Consider the following 17,536-nt stretch of genomic DNA (forward strand, 5'->3'; position numbering starts at 1 on the left):
AGTATTTGGCTCTTTTGAAGTAAACTGTGACCCTCCTACATTGGTTTTCTGAGAAGACTTCTGAGTTCCTCCTTAATATTCATGTTAGTGTGTCCTTACAATGACCCACCTAGGCCACGATGGAATGACAACTGTACAATGGTACGTAAGTGCATCTCTCTTCCCCTGTGATCCAAATGTTATTCATTCAGGCAGTGGTAGTGGTAACCTATGACATTCCTGAATGAGAAAAACAGCCAACCAAATCCTGACCTTCAGAGATCCTCCACTTCCTTTCTAAGCTCACTGAGCTATCGCCATATGAAGCCCACTGTTCCTTCAGGTATGTTTCCCAAAAGGTGATTTCTGTGCAAGTGCTGCACTAGTTTGCCTCCATAGATTTCAAATTTATTGAATTTTGCTTTTGATTTTAACCAGTAACGTACCTCTTAACTGTCCAGATTTTTGCAGAATGACCAGGTGTCTGTATACTTTGTTCTGTCCGTCATTCATATCATTTACATTTGTATGTACACACACACACACACACACACACACACACACACACACACACACACACACACACACACACACACACACACACACACACACACACACACACTGTAAAATGCTATATTACCATTTACCCTGTCCATTATCAGCATTGTTCTTTTGAAATGCGACTAACTTGCACGGGTTGCCTACTGACTAATCCACTGTTATCACAATGATCTTGTTTCATCCAGGTTACATTAATTCCTCATATTTTCAAATATATGGTTTGGCTGTGAGCTTGTCATTTGTGTGTTTTTTGTTTTCATCATTAGAACGTTTCCTTTTGTACTCGCAGTTAAGCATTAGAACATGTTTCCTTTTCTACCCAGTTAAGCAACTTTGGAGTCTTTATTTAAGGAGAGTGTGGGAGAGTGAAGTACCTCACACGGGGGTGCAAGAGGTCTCCTATCCCTGTAAAAGCAACAAAAAATATGCTGTTTTGGGGTCACTAGATTCAGCACACTTTTTTACCTTTTGGTATCTAGTTGGTGTTTACCAAGTTTGGAATTAATTACTTGTAGTTGATCTGTGATAGACATTACATACCTCATTTGCACAGAATACTAACAAGGCAGCATATACAAGATTACATGCTAATATGATAGCTTGTACGTGTATTCATCTCCATTATTATTGATCAAAACAAAAATCTCTGAGATTGCAGATATCAGCTTTAGCCAGCAATGAATACACCAACAACAATGAAATGTATGTTTATATGATTTATTTAAATTTATTAACCATAACAGTGCAGAGATCTCAGTGAACCCAATTCAGGCACACACAGCCCTGATGAGTGTACACACTCACTCTTGGGCGCACGTGCAAAAAAAAAAAAAAATTGCAGATATGAGTAAAAGCAACACAAGATTTTAGAAGGAATCAGTTTTCACATGCCTTCACCTAGAAAAGCGAACAGTGAATTATGTGGTGTGTACATGGTAGTCAGAAACCAATAGTCTTACATTCACTTCCTAAGGAGAAAGAAATTAAAACAGGTCTTGTAGAATTTCACTGTATATATTAGTATTGTTCGGTGTGGAAAAGTTTAAAAGACTTGTGTCTAGTACACACACAAACAGACAGCTAATTTTATCCGGGTAAGTAATATACTCCACTCCACAAATAATAAACCCAGAGGGCACACTGCTGAAGATATAAAACATGAATTTGTTTGGTCTGTGTCTTCTGAGTGTATTATTTGTGGTATATTCTGTGTTTAAATAAACTAATTTTTAAGTACGCTGGATTGTGGTGCATGTACCATTCTGTCAAATACCTTGTGCATTCCTGTTTGCTTTAAAAATAGTTTCACCCGAGGGGAGCGTTGTCTGGCTGTAAGAATGCAGTGTGAGTGATCAAATTAAACCTGTACACCATCAGTAGATACAGAGCTCCCTCTCCCTCCAAACTTGCCATGGAGATTTGCTATTAGGTAATAATATTAAAGAAACCTCTTAGCATGTTTTGTTGACCTCCATTGTACTCCAGACTCCATCCTTCCTTCACCTCTTTGTGCTGGTACAAGTCAGAGGAAATATCTGTAGGATATAGGGTGCATGTTTGAGAATATTTTGATGCATAACAACACTCATCATATTACAGTGTGTATGACTGTGACAGTCTTATATGAAATTGAATGAATTGCAAGTAAACATTAATCTGAGCAGTTCTTGTGTGTGTTGCCTGGCATTCTGCATTTCATTTTGGTTAACTGGTGGCATGTCTGTCTGCGTGTTTTTTGTGGCCATTCTTTTTAATAGGTTGAACTACGGTGGTGGTGCTGCGGTAGCGTTGTTGCCTCACAGTAAGACGCTGTCCAGTTCGACTCTCAGCTAGAGCGTCTTCTGCGTGGAGACATGCGTGAATGGGCGTACCTTCGTTGAAGGTTGTGCGTCAGGGCTGGCAACTCAGTACGTAAAAATCAACTGCCAAACATTAGCGGACCGGAGTTCTGCTGTGGCGACCCCTAACCGGGAAAAGCCAAAAGACACAAAAACAACTTTTTAATAGGTTGAATATCTATTAATGTACTGGTAACTTTCTGCCAGTAACCTAGTTGTCTTTCACTTTTACTAGCCAGAGCATTATTGTTTTTTTTACTTAAAAGATATCCTCTTTTATTCATATACAACCATCAGTTTTATTCATACAAATTTTTGCACAAAAAAGAGAGAGAGAGAGAGAGAGAGAGAGAGAGAGACAGAATACAGCTTTCCACCACAAAACAAAATATCCATCTAACATTATGTTATTCCAATTTCAGAAATAACAAACAACTTTTATGCCCCCCAACCCTTATAGCAACAAAACAGCTTTATGTCATTATTTCTTAAGACATTTATTCCCCATGTTCATTCTTTGCACAGGACTTTCTTCTAACATATTATTTTCTCTGATTTAAGAAAAGATTCTAAACCTGCCTTTACTATATGAACAGGACTCATCAAGCCATTAATTCTCTCTCTATCACCTCTTCATTCCTTTGAAGTATGTTCCCATCTTTCACTCCTCCCTTTCCATTTTTACAGCCATTTCTGCCATTTCCTACAAATGTGAGTCCTACCTCAATGCTCCAACCAGCCCTTTTCATCTTCTGCAGTTTTATTCAACAGCTCCTCTGGCTGTCTTCCTGTAGGGGGTCCCTTTTCCTCCATTTCCATTTAATATTTGGGGAAGAAGTTGGTGTCCACCAAACGTGGCCTTCTTTCCTGCCGTCATACTCATTCCCATCAGGTCTTTGTTTCCTTTTAGAATGTTATCTTCACACCCCATCCGGAGCAACTTTAACAAGAGTTTATTGTATGCATCTTATCTTCTGTTTAACTAAAAGTTCTGCTTTCCTTCAAAATTTACTTAAATCTTAATACTCCCAAAAATATGTGTCAAAGTATCTCTTCTTTTTTGACATCTCCAACACCTCTTCTGAGAACATGGAAGCAATTTTGCAATCCTCACAGGAGTGTACAAATATTTATGCAGACGTTCCCATGTGAATATTTGAAACCTTCTAGTCCTAGAGAGTTATTTTGGTAAAACAAGGATAACCTCTCATTTTTCTTCAGAAATGAGATCTTACTTCAGCTTCTAATTGTCTTCTTTCTCTATCCCCTTCCCTACCTTTACAGCTTATTATCCAGGTTTTCCCTACCCTAGCTATGCCTCTAGTTCACCTTTCTACTGTACTGCTCCAGTCTGTTTGTTGTACAAACACAAGTATTTTGATCCTGTCTTCTATCTGCCCCTCCATTTCAGCCTAGGTGTTTTGTTTAGATACTTTAGCTTGCAGCCTTACCACCCGCATAGTAATGGAAACCCTGAATGTTTCTTCTCATTGGATTTTGGTAGTTGCAGTGTTTTTCCTATGTATATCATATTATCTACTGGTTTCACTGGTGGATATATTGTTTTTCACCACTGATCTGGAGTGTACTGCACTTTAGTTGTGAGGTAAAACATACCATTGTACAGTAAACTCTCTTGAAATTGTCACAAATTTAAAATATCAGTAAAACTAGACCCTGCTGACTGGTAACAAAGTTTTCATTAGCGTTGTTTTGAGTATTCATTGGTACATGTACATAAGTATAAGTAACTTTTTAGAAGTTAATTTTTTTCTTCAGAGAGCTTTACTAAACATGTGGCAAGTCAACAGTTCACATTCATCTGTAGCGAATTTACAGCAAAGCTCTAAGTAAGGAAACTGTTTCATAGAAAGGCTCTTGTACACATGATTAAAATAGCAGACTGTTGCAGCTTCCTTTAATATAACCGTTGAGGGGATCATGGAGGTTCAGCATAAATACCACTGGGAGTCTCAGTGCTTCAGAAAGGATAGTACAGATTTTCTAGAGTTGCATTTTGTATTATGTTGCCATAACTCAGTTATATCTTTTTTCTTCGCAGACTGGATTTATAAGCAAAGGTATTTCATATTTTACATTGACTTAAAAATACCATTTTACAAAAACATTGATTGACACTTAATAATCGCTAACTACTCTAATCAGCTAGCAACTAGAAAATGCTTGTTTCAGTGAAAGAGTTGATGCCAAGAAACATGTTTTTGCAGTGTTGTTTGTAACATTTCAGTTATATCTCAAATCAGGTTTGTAGCACATATGTATGATGCACAGACCATGTAAGATCACAACGGCTTAGGATTTTGTTAAAGCTACAGAATCATGTTCCTTGGATATGAATTCTCATAAAGACAATGTTCATCTCTTCTGTACAAACAGTTATAATGTTAATTCCCTTTCTTTTCTGTATTTTCTGCCTGATTCTCATACTTTCAGTGACATGAACATGTTGATGGGAGAGTGACAAATTAACATTACATGATATGCCAGGCTCAACACGATTTTTTTTTCATATTTCTGTGGAGCTATTACCCTAATTTTTTCTTCATGTATTTGTAGCCTTTTTTCTTTAACTACAGTACACAAATGTGTGTTTTTATAACTATGTTATTCTCAGAAGGCATTTACTAAACAAAAGGCATTCCAATAGAAAGTACACCTATTATTCAAATAATGGTTACCTTTCTTGTAACACAACTATGCATTACATACACTAATAGTAACCCTACTTTGAATACCTTGGTGTTCTAGGGAAAACCCTTGTCACGTTGTAAAAACGAGTAGTATCTTCCCATAGACTGCCCAGTAAACTCTATGTCAGGTCATTTTGTCTGGGATATCTGATTCAGCGTCACACAGTGTACTTGACGTGTGTCACATCTGGCATGAATTGTTACTTAGTATTATGTGTCACAACTGGAATTAACTGCTGCTTAGTGACATACAGGACACGTGGAATAAACTGCTCTGCAGTGACCTGATGCATACTTGGAATAATACTACAATTGCTTTTTGTATCTTTGATTGTATTACTGTTTTCTTAATGTAAATTACTGCATACCCAACTAACCATGTATCCTTTATTATTCGAGTATAAACTCCAGGCTGAATTTTTGCTCTACCCCAGTCACCAAATGCACAAATAAATAGATAAAGAAACAGGATAATGTCTGTCATCATTTGCTATTTAATGGCATGTGGCAAGTTTGGATTAACCTGCTGTTCCGTCACACGGAACACGTGGAATAAACAGCTACGCAGGTGTAATACATACCTGGAATAAACTGTTTTGTGGTGACATTTGGCAGACATGTTAGGGACATGTGAATAATATGGAAATTGGTGCCATATAGTAGTGCCTGGAATAAACCGGTGAAGAGTGTTATGGTGCCAAATGGCAAATCTGGAATAAACTGCAACGCAGTTCCTGTTGCACCCTTGCACTCTTGATGACTTTGTGACTTGCCTACAAACAGCAGTAGCAAGCACAGTGTGATGGAAGGGAACACATTTCACAAATTACACTGAAATTGACTCCAAATATATTACAGATTAATGGCACCATACCTGTTATTATGGAACATGCAGTTTAATTGCAAGTCTTTTTAATTGGTTCTTTTACTAAATACCATTTTGCATTGCATGTGGCATGTAGAATCAGTTATTTCTCTTTAGCTGCAATGGCTATTACAGCTGATGATGCATTTTAGATGACATGTATTTGCACATTGCAAAATGCAGTTCTGTGATACCCCTTTATCAAGAAGATGGAGACTAATTCAATGTGCACTTTTATATTTTTAATTAGTTACAAAATCAGAAAAATACATAGAATGTAAGACATATTTTCTGGTTAGGGAGAAAACTTTGAACATTAGTATGCAAACAATGACATGACCATAAAATGCCAAGTTATATACTCCCTTAAGTAGATACACTTAGATGTCTTTTCCAGAAAATTTATTGTCCAGGCACACTTGAGTTGATACAGCATTTCTTAGGCAAGTCTATCAGCCTTGTAAATATTTAATGACTTTTTCCTTAATGTACTGATTTGTTTAATCACTATTAAGATGTACAATATCTACGTGTTGAAATAGTTCTGGTCAACAGAACAGGTTTCAGAATTTTGAAGATATAACCTTAGTTTTATCACTGACATACCTAGTTTTTACAATGGTATGATATGAAAAATTGTTTCAAAACAAAATTATTGATATGCCTTGTTTTTTATGGTCACTGGCTACGAAAAATTCAGACTATAGGCTATTTGTTCACTAATTAGACAGCCCTGTACACAAATAGATATTCTTTGAATATGTTATGTCTTCTAAAAATCGGTTATTTGATCCCAGTTAAATGTAATGTAAAAAGGGAGCTCAAAAATCGGTTATGTGAAAGTCCCCCCAAAAAAGAAAAGCACCGTGATAGCATAGGTTTGAATGTAGTTACTGATATGTAGAACAGACAGTAAAATGAAAAAGTGCTAAAATCAAACAAGGAAAAGCAACAAATTTAACAACAACCTTCAAGAAGAAGATAGACACCTGTGGTGCCCATCTGTGGGGCACAGCATCATGGGCTATGCACATACCTTGCCCACTGTGACATAGCATTCCATGACAACACTGGTTAATGGCAACACACAACTGAAGAAGCGAAGAAGTGCAAGGATCTGGCCTACTCTGAGGGATGTGGAACAACAGCATATCACGTTCCATCCTACTCTGAGGGATGTGGAACATGTAGCATATGCCAGCATACTCTGAGGTACACAGACCAACAGCGTATCACATTTCTTCTGATTCTGAGGTACATGGAACAAGTAGCAAATCCCAGCCTACTCTGAGATACATAGAACAACAGCTTATCACATTTCTTCTGATTCTGAGGTACGTGGAACATGTAGCATAGCCCAGCCTTCTCTGAGGTATGGGGAACAAGAGCATATTGCCTTCTATAATATATTTTTTGTATCATGTATGAGCTCAAGTATGCATTCTTGTAATGTCCTCTCTGTTTTTCCTATGTAAAAGGCCAAACAAGAGTGGCATAAAGGTACATATACCACTCCCTTTGACCTACTAGTGTTCTATCCATGTCCTAACTTAAAGCTGTCACCCTGTGTAATATAGCTGCAGATTTTGCAACTGTTGCATCTAAATGTCCCTTTATTTTTATGGGGAACAATATCTCCAACAAGTTCTTAATATTTGCCCTTCTTTTGAAACTGCCTCTTACAGTAAGGGAAGTTTTTTACTCAAACTATTGTCTACTTCAAACATTACTCAATTTTTCCTTATAATATGTGTAACAATTCCACTATTTGTAGAAACGTTGATAATTGCCACAGTGAATATTGATGTTATGTGTTGCTGACATTGTAGTAATGTTATTGTCTCCTAGACTAGGCCTATAGATGCCTTTTTTTTACTTAATGAGGGTGCGTAGGCTCTGCCCATAAAATCTGCTTCAACATAAAAATTTAGTGAAACAATATATTTTCATCTGCAATCATTTGCATAATCCTGATGAAATGTCTCTTAACTATACTATTTTGTCATAAAGGGTGGCAGCTATTAAAGAATGAAAAATGTGTTAGAATAAGTGGGTTTGTGAAAAATTGTGGGAGTAAATTTAACATTACTTTTCATTGGCTTAGCATCCAAAAACTCTAAGGAGTCTGCACTATTATTATAATGAATCTTAAATAGGAAGTAGCACTATTAAGAAAATGTATAAATTGTTTTAACTCAGTTTCAGTCACAGACCAAAATAAGCAGATGTCATCAAAGTAATGCCTATATAATTTCCAAAATCTGGAAAATATTAAGTGAAAAACAAACTTGTTTTTCCAAAAGCTAAGAACAATGCTTGCATAAATCAGGACACATGCCACCCCCATAGTGAAACCTGTATGTTGCAAATAATACTCGTCTTCAAAGAAAATTTAAATTATTGTAGAACACTGTTTCCATGAATGAAATAATCTAAAATTCACAGTATTGGTAAAAATCTAATTGTGAAACCACTTTACTGAACAATTCTAAACATGTGATGTGTGTGTATGTGTGGGATAACTGAAAACCGATCAATTACATTGATATTAAATTTAAGATCCGAGGTCAACAGACCATTCTTAACATCCTTAAAAATTCAGCGTTAGCTCGAGATCCAGTAGAGACTTTTAATAAAACAGCCGTTAAAAACACAACAAAACACACCATGTTAAACGCTTTAATCTTAAAACCAAAAAGACATCATCAGAACAGTGTGTATGGAAACTAAGAATGCTTAAAAAATAGTTAACGGCTGTGTCTTAGCTCCACTGTGGGATGCATAAGTATTCCTTGGACATGCATAGGTGGTCATAAACCGATTTGTGGATCTTAAGCATACCTTAAATACCCGAAATATCTGGCTTTTTAACAGTCAAGAAATTAAACAAGTCTTCATGAATGACCTTATTTAAAAATAAATCCCCTAGCATCATCTATATTTCTGTATGCAATATTCAGTTCATTGAAATGCCTGAAAATGTTTCTTTGTACAGCAAAATACAGTACATCTTATTCACATAGTCATAGTTCAGCATGATTAGACTGCCCCCTTGTCAGGATTTATGAGCCAATACCTCTTGTGCCAGGAAATTATAGCCAGTAACTCCCTTTCATCTTTTGATAAAATAAAGCAAAAATGCTTTCTCCTAGTAACTCTTCACTACTCGTATTTGCAAACATTTTCATACATAGCTACTGTGAGATATAATGAAGGGTTGTAGGTACTAGCCCTTTTTAAACCCATTCGTATTTCAGTGTTACTGTTCAGATTCTCAAACACTAATGGTAAGTTCAAGTTAAGTGTAAATATTTTTAAGTAATAAAGTGTGTGATAAAGAAGCAGGTTGAGCAGAGACAAACTGAAACCACATTTGAACATACTAAAACAACAGAGATGAATAAATCACTGTTATTAAATATGTGAAGATCACTGTCATTATGAAGTGTGTCACAGTTAAATATGTTCATGTAATGTTCACTTAGCTCCTGTTGTAGTATTGATTTTGCACTCTCCCCTGCCTCTCGTTGAGTAATTTAACTGCCTCCATGCTCTTGCTCTCCCCTGCATTTTTTGATTCCTGGACCTCTGTGTTACCTCTGGATATGGGCATCTTGAGGCAGTGCAGCAATTGTCTCATGTTTAGCATCAACCTCTTAATCCTTAAATAAGCAAACACTGTATGTGGGAGGCATGCTTAAGCAATGACACTGGAGGCTAAACTCTCACATACACGTGCACATCAGGTTGTCAAAACCACACACAGCACACACCTCGTATAGCACACACCACACAAGCACACATAGACTAATACACGCTGAAGCACTTAAAAGCAATCTTCCAAACAACAATAATCACCTAAACCACCGTTGTCAAAGCTATGCCTCAGCAACCCGAAAGGCACTTAGAAAAAAGAACACCTAACACCACACACACTGTCACTGGAGCTCCAAACACTAAACCCCTAAGGACAGCAAACACACTTCCCAGGACTCTTGTCATAGAGGACTCCGTTGTAAGATATACTAATGCCCCTGCCCCTCTAGCCAGGCTGAACAAGGAAAATGTTATTTATTTATTTTATTTTACATTTGTTAACCGGGAAATTCCGACTGGACCAGGTCCATTTTCAGCAGAGGCCCGGGGAGAAAAGCTCCAACATCAAGTTATACAAATACAGTGCATCCAGCATAATACACAAAACAGGTTACATCACGTATGCTGACCATATTAATATAACAAGAAATTAATAAAACACTCCAGGTAAAAGAAGATATAGAACATGGGTAAAGAGACAATGTTTTTACCCTTACTAGTTTTGTCGTAACATTTAGTACTGACCTTTTCAAACTTACAGATATTCTTTTAATAAATGACAATGATATAGGTAATAAGGCTGGACATAGACCTAACTATTACTTATAGGAAGGGTACAAATTTGAAAAATTTAATGGAAACTTCCATTACAAACTTTATAAGGATTCCAGGGATGTTTAAATGTGAAAATTGTAATTATTCTGGTTCCATCTCAACAGGAAAACACTTTTCTATAGGAAACAAAAAGTATTCAGTGAAAGGAAGGTTTAATTGCAATACCAAAATGGTTGTATACCTAGCCCAGTGCATTTTCTGTCTGGCTTTCTACATTGGAAAAAACAGATAGAAAGTTAAAAGAAAGAATTTATGAACATCTGTACGATGTCAGGAAAAAGAAAACAGAAAACGCACTGGCTAGGCACATAGAAAATTTACCTAATCACAAATTTAGGTTTAGAATTATTGACCAAATTATTGAAGATATATATGGGGGGCCGGTTTCATTACTTTTAGAACGACAGGAACTATTGTGGCAACTTCCATTAAATGCCCATCAACATCCAGGGCTTAATGAAACATGTACCATTCTTCCATATCTAAGATTAAAAAGTATGTGGAGATAAATTTATGTTTTGGTAGGTTATTTATATACACATAAAAAATTGTCTTATATATTTAAATTCATTAGTTATTAAGACATTATGATAACAGAAACATCTAGTACCATATAGCAGGTTGGATGAATTTCATTATTAGAGTCCTATAACATTGTATTTAATAAGCTTAATAGTTATTTACTAGTTATACATTTTGTAATATGTTTAATGTGAACAATTTCATCAACTGAATACTTATGTTAACATTCTTTACGTGAACATTATGGTTGTTTTGCACAGGTCAGGGTTAAACTTTAACTTGGTGAGTGTGTACTGCTTTATTCCTTAATTAATTGATGAGATTTAACAGATGAATTTAGTCACATGTTGTGTTTTAAGATATTTAAGAGAGTTTTGAATGTATTGTCTTATCTGAAGTAGTCCAACTACTGTGCTGGATGAAAAGCTCTTAAGGAAATCAGTTTCGTTTGCATTTGTTTTTATTAAATTCAGTTTTGTGGACTTTTAGTCATCGGCTGCTACGTTTTCATGTCTTACTTAGTTTGGAGTTGTTGCTACTTGGACAAGTATATGTCCAAGGTAGAAAGAAAAGCCTTCTGTGTTGCTCGGTTTATAAGCAAGGGCATGGCATCTAGGTCCAGACAGGTTATCATACCACGGTACTCAGCCCTCATCAGAGCCATTGCACAATACAATGCTACCTCAGTTTGCAACTGATCTGACACATGCAAAAACTGGAAACCCACAAAGGTTTCTTACAAAAAGAACATGGAATAAACACAATGTTCTACGCTGATTGCCTCACACCCTGACTGTACTTGATATTATACAGACTTCTGAGAGGTGATCTTTGTCTGCCATACCAGGCATACTTGGACCCTGTTTTGATGAACCTTTTTGCACATGTACAAAACATACAGCATCGAAACTACTAGATTAAAAGACCTAATGTTTGCTTACGATTTAAATAGGACATGTTGAAAAGACAGATATGTTTGTCAGAGAATTCCCATTCTCTGGAACAGGTTCTCCATCCATGTGAAGTAGAGTTGCTCCCTATCCCTACTGAAGTGCAACTTGGACCAATGGATGGGTAATAGGAAATTCACCAACAGTCTGGTGCCTATGTCTCTGATGGACAGAGGCAGTCAGTAAATCACCCCCTATATCAATCAAATTTGTGAGTCGCATTTGGGTTGCATGGATAGGCTTTTAAGGGCCCTAGTGGTCATTAATTTAGTATACACCTATGAACCTATATGTCTGTCTGGATAACCTCTCTGTAGCATTGAGGCTGTACAGTCATATATAAAAAAATGTAGATAAATTGTCATATTACTTCATCAAGGGTGTTATGGACAGTCAAACCTTAATAGTTTTGACTGATTTGGGAGTATTATTTTTATTTTAGGAGAAGGCGGTGGGGGTCAGGGTATGCAGTACCAGTGACATTACCAGGCTTGTCTTGAGAAAGCAGTTTCTTTTTCTGGTTCATGTTTAATTCACAAGATATCTCAACTTTCTCAAATGTTGTCTTATATTTATATTCATATGCTATAAAAAGCATGTAATTTCTCATTTTTTGTCAGTTTCTTGAGTCTCTTTAACTAGTTTTTCGATCATTGATTTGTTTGCCTTAATCACTGAGTTTTTTTATTGTTTAAAGCATGCACACTTGCAGAGGCCTGTCTAGCTAGGCCAGTTTTCCTAACTCCAATCCTGTAAGACTCATTTCAGACACTAGTTGATGACACACTGCTGGATACGTTACCTCTCAGAGTTACAAGCCCGATTTTTTAATTTTTATCTACGGGTTTTACATCTAACTGTGCCTTTTTCCCCAGTTTCATCTACGACCAGTCAGTATTAGACTATTTTTGTATGGGAATAGATATCCACTTCCAAACTAAACTGCACTACCCCAGAATTAAGTAACTCCAGAAATAATTAACTTGTGCTAGTTTAGATCCTCCCTTGAACTGTACTGCCACTTACTTAGCTGCAGTTCATCTGTTCTCTTGGTACTCTCTCCATATCACTTACCTGCAGTTGGAGTCAATTGATTGTTTTTGTTTGAATTGCCCATCCTCCAGAATCTGGCTAAGAGACCTGTCAATCACTCCCACAGGACTCCTCCTGCAATTAGTCCCTACCCTCCTCCCCCACTAGGAATGCGTAGGACTGAAGTTATATAAGGGCCTAATAACAACGGTGCCTCCTTTAAAACACACTAATACTTCTCTTCTGCAGTCATCTCCCCTCTTTGTGAAGTATGCTCACTGCAAACAAGAGTGCAGTCTGGTTTGCTGTCCCACTCCGTTCGCCTCGCTCAGCTCACTCCGCTCCCCTACCCTGCCTCCATATCCCACCCCCCCACTACACCTATTTTTATTTTTAACCCTTCATCACCTGACCACTACCTACTCCAATCACCTACCTCTTAACATTCTCTCCATCCACACCCCCTATCTGACTCCCTGCTTGATAAACACACATATTAGCAACTGGCCACACCCTCACACCCACCTGTCTTCTTCAACCACTCTACTGCTTACAGCCAAGCACCACTACTGTACAATATGCAAATCACACTAGCATCTCTCTCGCTAGCTCTCAAAACTGGAGCCTACATCACATCCACACATACTAACACACCACTGGACAATGCTACATACCATACAACTCATATTTTCACACTTACAAAAACCCACATAAATTTTGCTATCAGCTCTACAATATTCAGTGATAGCACAATACTACACTTACACAGAACCTACATGCCAAGATGCTACACTAAAAAAAAATCACTTAGATTCAACATAGAAATAGCTCACATAATTAAACATATATTATTTATTGCAAAGAAACTACTTACCTCAGGAGACATACACCCAAACCCAGGACCATTCAAAACCATGCTCTCAACCAAACAGACATCTGACCTACTGATTCTTAATATCAACATCAGGAGTATATCTAACAAGCTCCCTGACCTGCATGCATTCATAACCCACTACTCTCCTGACATACTGACCATTACAGAGACATGGCTAAAACCTATCACCCAAAATGAAGAAATCCTCCCCCCAGGTTATAATATATTAAGACTAGATAGAGTAGGCAGGAAGGGAGGTGAGGGTCACGATTCTCTTTAAAAATACACTCAACATCCAACCTCCACAAACCCCTCTACCTAAATTTCATAAAGCGGAAACCTTAGCCTCAGACTTATACTTAAGCAACAAAAAACGATTCAACATATTTTGTTGCTACATCCCTCCAGGAAATAGCTCTCCCATAATTGAAGAAGTCTTACACTGGGCTAGTGATAACCTTCCACAAGAAAGTATCCTACTGGGTGACCTAAATACTGACTGGTCAGACTGTAACTCTAACAACCCCACTAACCATATTAACCTCTTCGAATTTTCTCAGTTCATTCAAGAACCCACTACAGTAGATAAAAAAATCCCCAAAACAATCTGTTCTTGATTGGACACTGACCAATTGCCCCAAACAAAACTATCATACAGGCTGTCTACCAGATGGTCTTAGTGACCACCTTCCCACATTTCTCCTACGCAAATGCACCAACTTACCCAAGCCCACAGCCTATAGACAAATCAGAGGACACCGCAACCTAAACCTTCAAGAACTTAACACTATTTTAAAACAATGTAACTGGGAGCCACTATGAACCCCAGGATTAGACCAGGCAGTTGACTACTTCAGTAGTACCTTCACCAATGTCCTCAATAGTATCGCACCCATCAGGAAGGTAAGAGTTAAGACTAACTATGCACCATGGCTAAGCAGGAACACAAAAGCCCTATTAAAGTCCAGAGACAAGGGTTGGAAAATCTGGAAGAAAGATAACACTACCCTAGCCAAATAAAACTACCAACAACTTAGAAATCAGGCCAAGAAACAAACCAAACTTGATAAGCAAAACTATTTCCTTGGTGCCCAAAGCAAATACTCAAAAAATCCTCAACAATTTTGGAAAATTATCAACTCCCTACTAAAACCAGACAAAACCACCACTCCAGCTCCTAGCTATACTGATAATAGCAAGAGCATAGCCACCCAATTTAATCACCATTTCACTGAATCTGTTCTGACATTATCGACCCTACTATCCAAAAACAACCAGAAGCATACCCCAACCAAATGTCCAGATAACATTCTTTCCTTTGCCCTCTCTCCTGTTTCCACCTCTACAATTAAAAAAAACTCCTCCTAAAATTGAAACCTACCACCCTTGCAGCTGATAGTATACCTGCCAACATCCTAAGACTAGCCGCTGAATCCTTTTCTCATCCTGTCTCTATTCTTAGCAACTGCTCAATACAGGAAGCCTATATCCTTCATCTATGGAAAGTTTCATATATCATTCCACTTCATAAAGGTGGCAACTCTTTCAACTTCTCAAATTACTGCCCAGTTGCTATACTATCTCCCTTATCTAAGCTACTTGAGAAATGTATTCATTCTCAGGTTATGCAATTCCTGAACACACACAAACTTCTTTCCACCACACAACATGGATTTCGGCCATACCATAGTACAACTACTGCCCTTCTCTCTTTTACTAATTTGGTCAACCAACACAGAAATGACAATAACTTTGTAACTGCTATATTCTTAGATCTCTCCAAAGCTTTTGATATGGTCTCACACTCCTTACTATTAGATACTCTAGCCTACCTATCCTTTGCCCCGTCTACTGTGGCTTGGTTCAAGAACTATCTATTGGACAAGCACCAATCCATCCAATGGCAAGACACACTATCTCCCTTGCTACCTGCTACCATTGGAGTGCCACAAGACTCAATACTGGGTCCATTCTTTTTTCTATTTTCACTAACATGCATACCTCCTCCCAACATGCCACACTCATCCAGTATGCAGATGATTCAACTCTAATCTACTTTGCTCCATCTCTTACCACTCTACAACAACTCGCTCAGGAATCCTTTACCTCTGTGGAAAAATGGATTACTAATATCCAACTCATCCTAAACCCCAGCAAGACTAAATTGCTCCCATTCACCCCCAATAAATTGAAAACTACCCCTCTTTCCTTTACTATCACTTCCAAAATGGTACTACCATCTCTCCTTCAAACCATACTAAACTCCTTGGTGTAGAAATTGACAAAAACCTCCTCTTTGATATCCATATTTCCCAAACCATCAAAAAAGTACTCAAAAAATGGGAACACTATACAGTCACAAAAATTTCCGCTCAGATCAGGCACGAATCACCCTAGCCCAAACTCATCGATTGTCCACACTAATGTACGCCACACCAATTCTTACCTTGACCAGAAAGCATGATCTTGAGAAACTTGAGTCATGTTATAATAAAATTGCCAAGTTTGCTAACAACTCCTCTTTCAGAACCCACCACTGTCAGGCTGTAAGGGACCTACAGTGGCTAGAACTTCCTCAACTACTCAGTTACCACCAACTAATTATTTCCTATAACATCTTGAAACATCCTGATAAAACCCCAGTGCTAAGTCAGCTTCTCAATCACTACAAAGCTAATCGCCCTCTCTGTTCTGTTGACAAATCACTATTCTGTATCTCAAGTGCTACTAGCCTAGTACCAACCTATGAACCTATAAATATTGTGGGAAGAAATATCCAGGGAATTGTTATGGCTAGGCTTGTGTAGGCCCTAGGGCCGATAGCCTAGTACCAATCTATGAACCTAAATGCTGGGAAAGCCCTATTCTCCCACACCATAGCTAGAACCTGGAATAGCCTCCCCTCCTCTCTGACTTCTACATCCACTACCAGACTGTTCACAAACTCACTTAAATCACATCTTATGAATACCTGGCTATGTCCATGTATTACATAACATGTATTTTGCTTCTTCATATACCTTCCTTTCTAGTATACTTACTGTATATATGCTACAGTACCACAACTCTAATTTCTTTATCTCTAGCATGACATTTGCCTTGGTAGCCATATTGTTTTTTATTACTTCATATATTGTTGATATTCTCTTTGTCTGTTTTATATTTCTGTCTGATTTTTTTGTCTGATTGTTATATAAATGTGGAGCTTTTCTCCCCCGGCCTCTGCTGTAATTGGACCTGGTCCAGTTGGACTATTCTGGTAAACAAATGTAAAATAAAATAAATACATAAAAAAGGAGTCATCAGTTTGCATCCATTCATACTGAACATTTCAAGCAATTCTTGAAGAAAGCGAAAAGCTTTTTCCAGTTAATCTGGATATTTCCAAGTCTAAAGACCTTTGCAAACTAGATTTTGATGAATACATTTTCTGAAATATGTATTCTTCAGCTATAAATTGTGATATTTGTGTAACGTCTTGTACAATGATTCTAATTGTGTGGAAAATGGCAAGGAACAACCAGAGTGTTCTGAGACAATGTCATGTCAGTTGTAAACCAAGAATCCACCAAAAACAGTGTGCCAGTTGTAAATTAGGATGTGTTATGGTTAAACTAAATGGGTACAACACTTTCAGGTCAAAGGGAGTGAAATATGCAGCTTTATGCCACTCTTGTTTGGCCTTTTACATAGGAAAAACAGAGAAAACATTATGAGAATGTGTACTTGAGCATATATATATATATATATATATATATATATATATATATATA

Source organism: Protopterus annectens, chromosome 7.part0, assembly GCF_019279795.1.
Source record: "Protopterus annectens isolate FY-2018-M chromosome 7.part0, PAN1.0, whole genome shotgun sequence".
Lineage (NCBI taxonomy): Eukaryota > Metazoa > Chordata > Ceratodontiformes > Protopteridae > Protopterus > Protopterus annectens.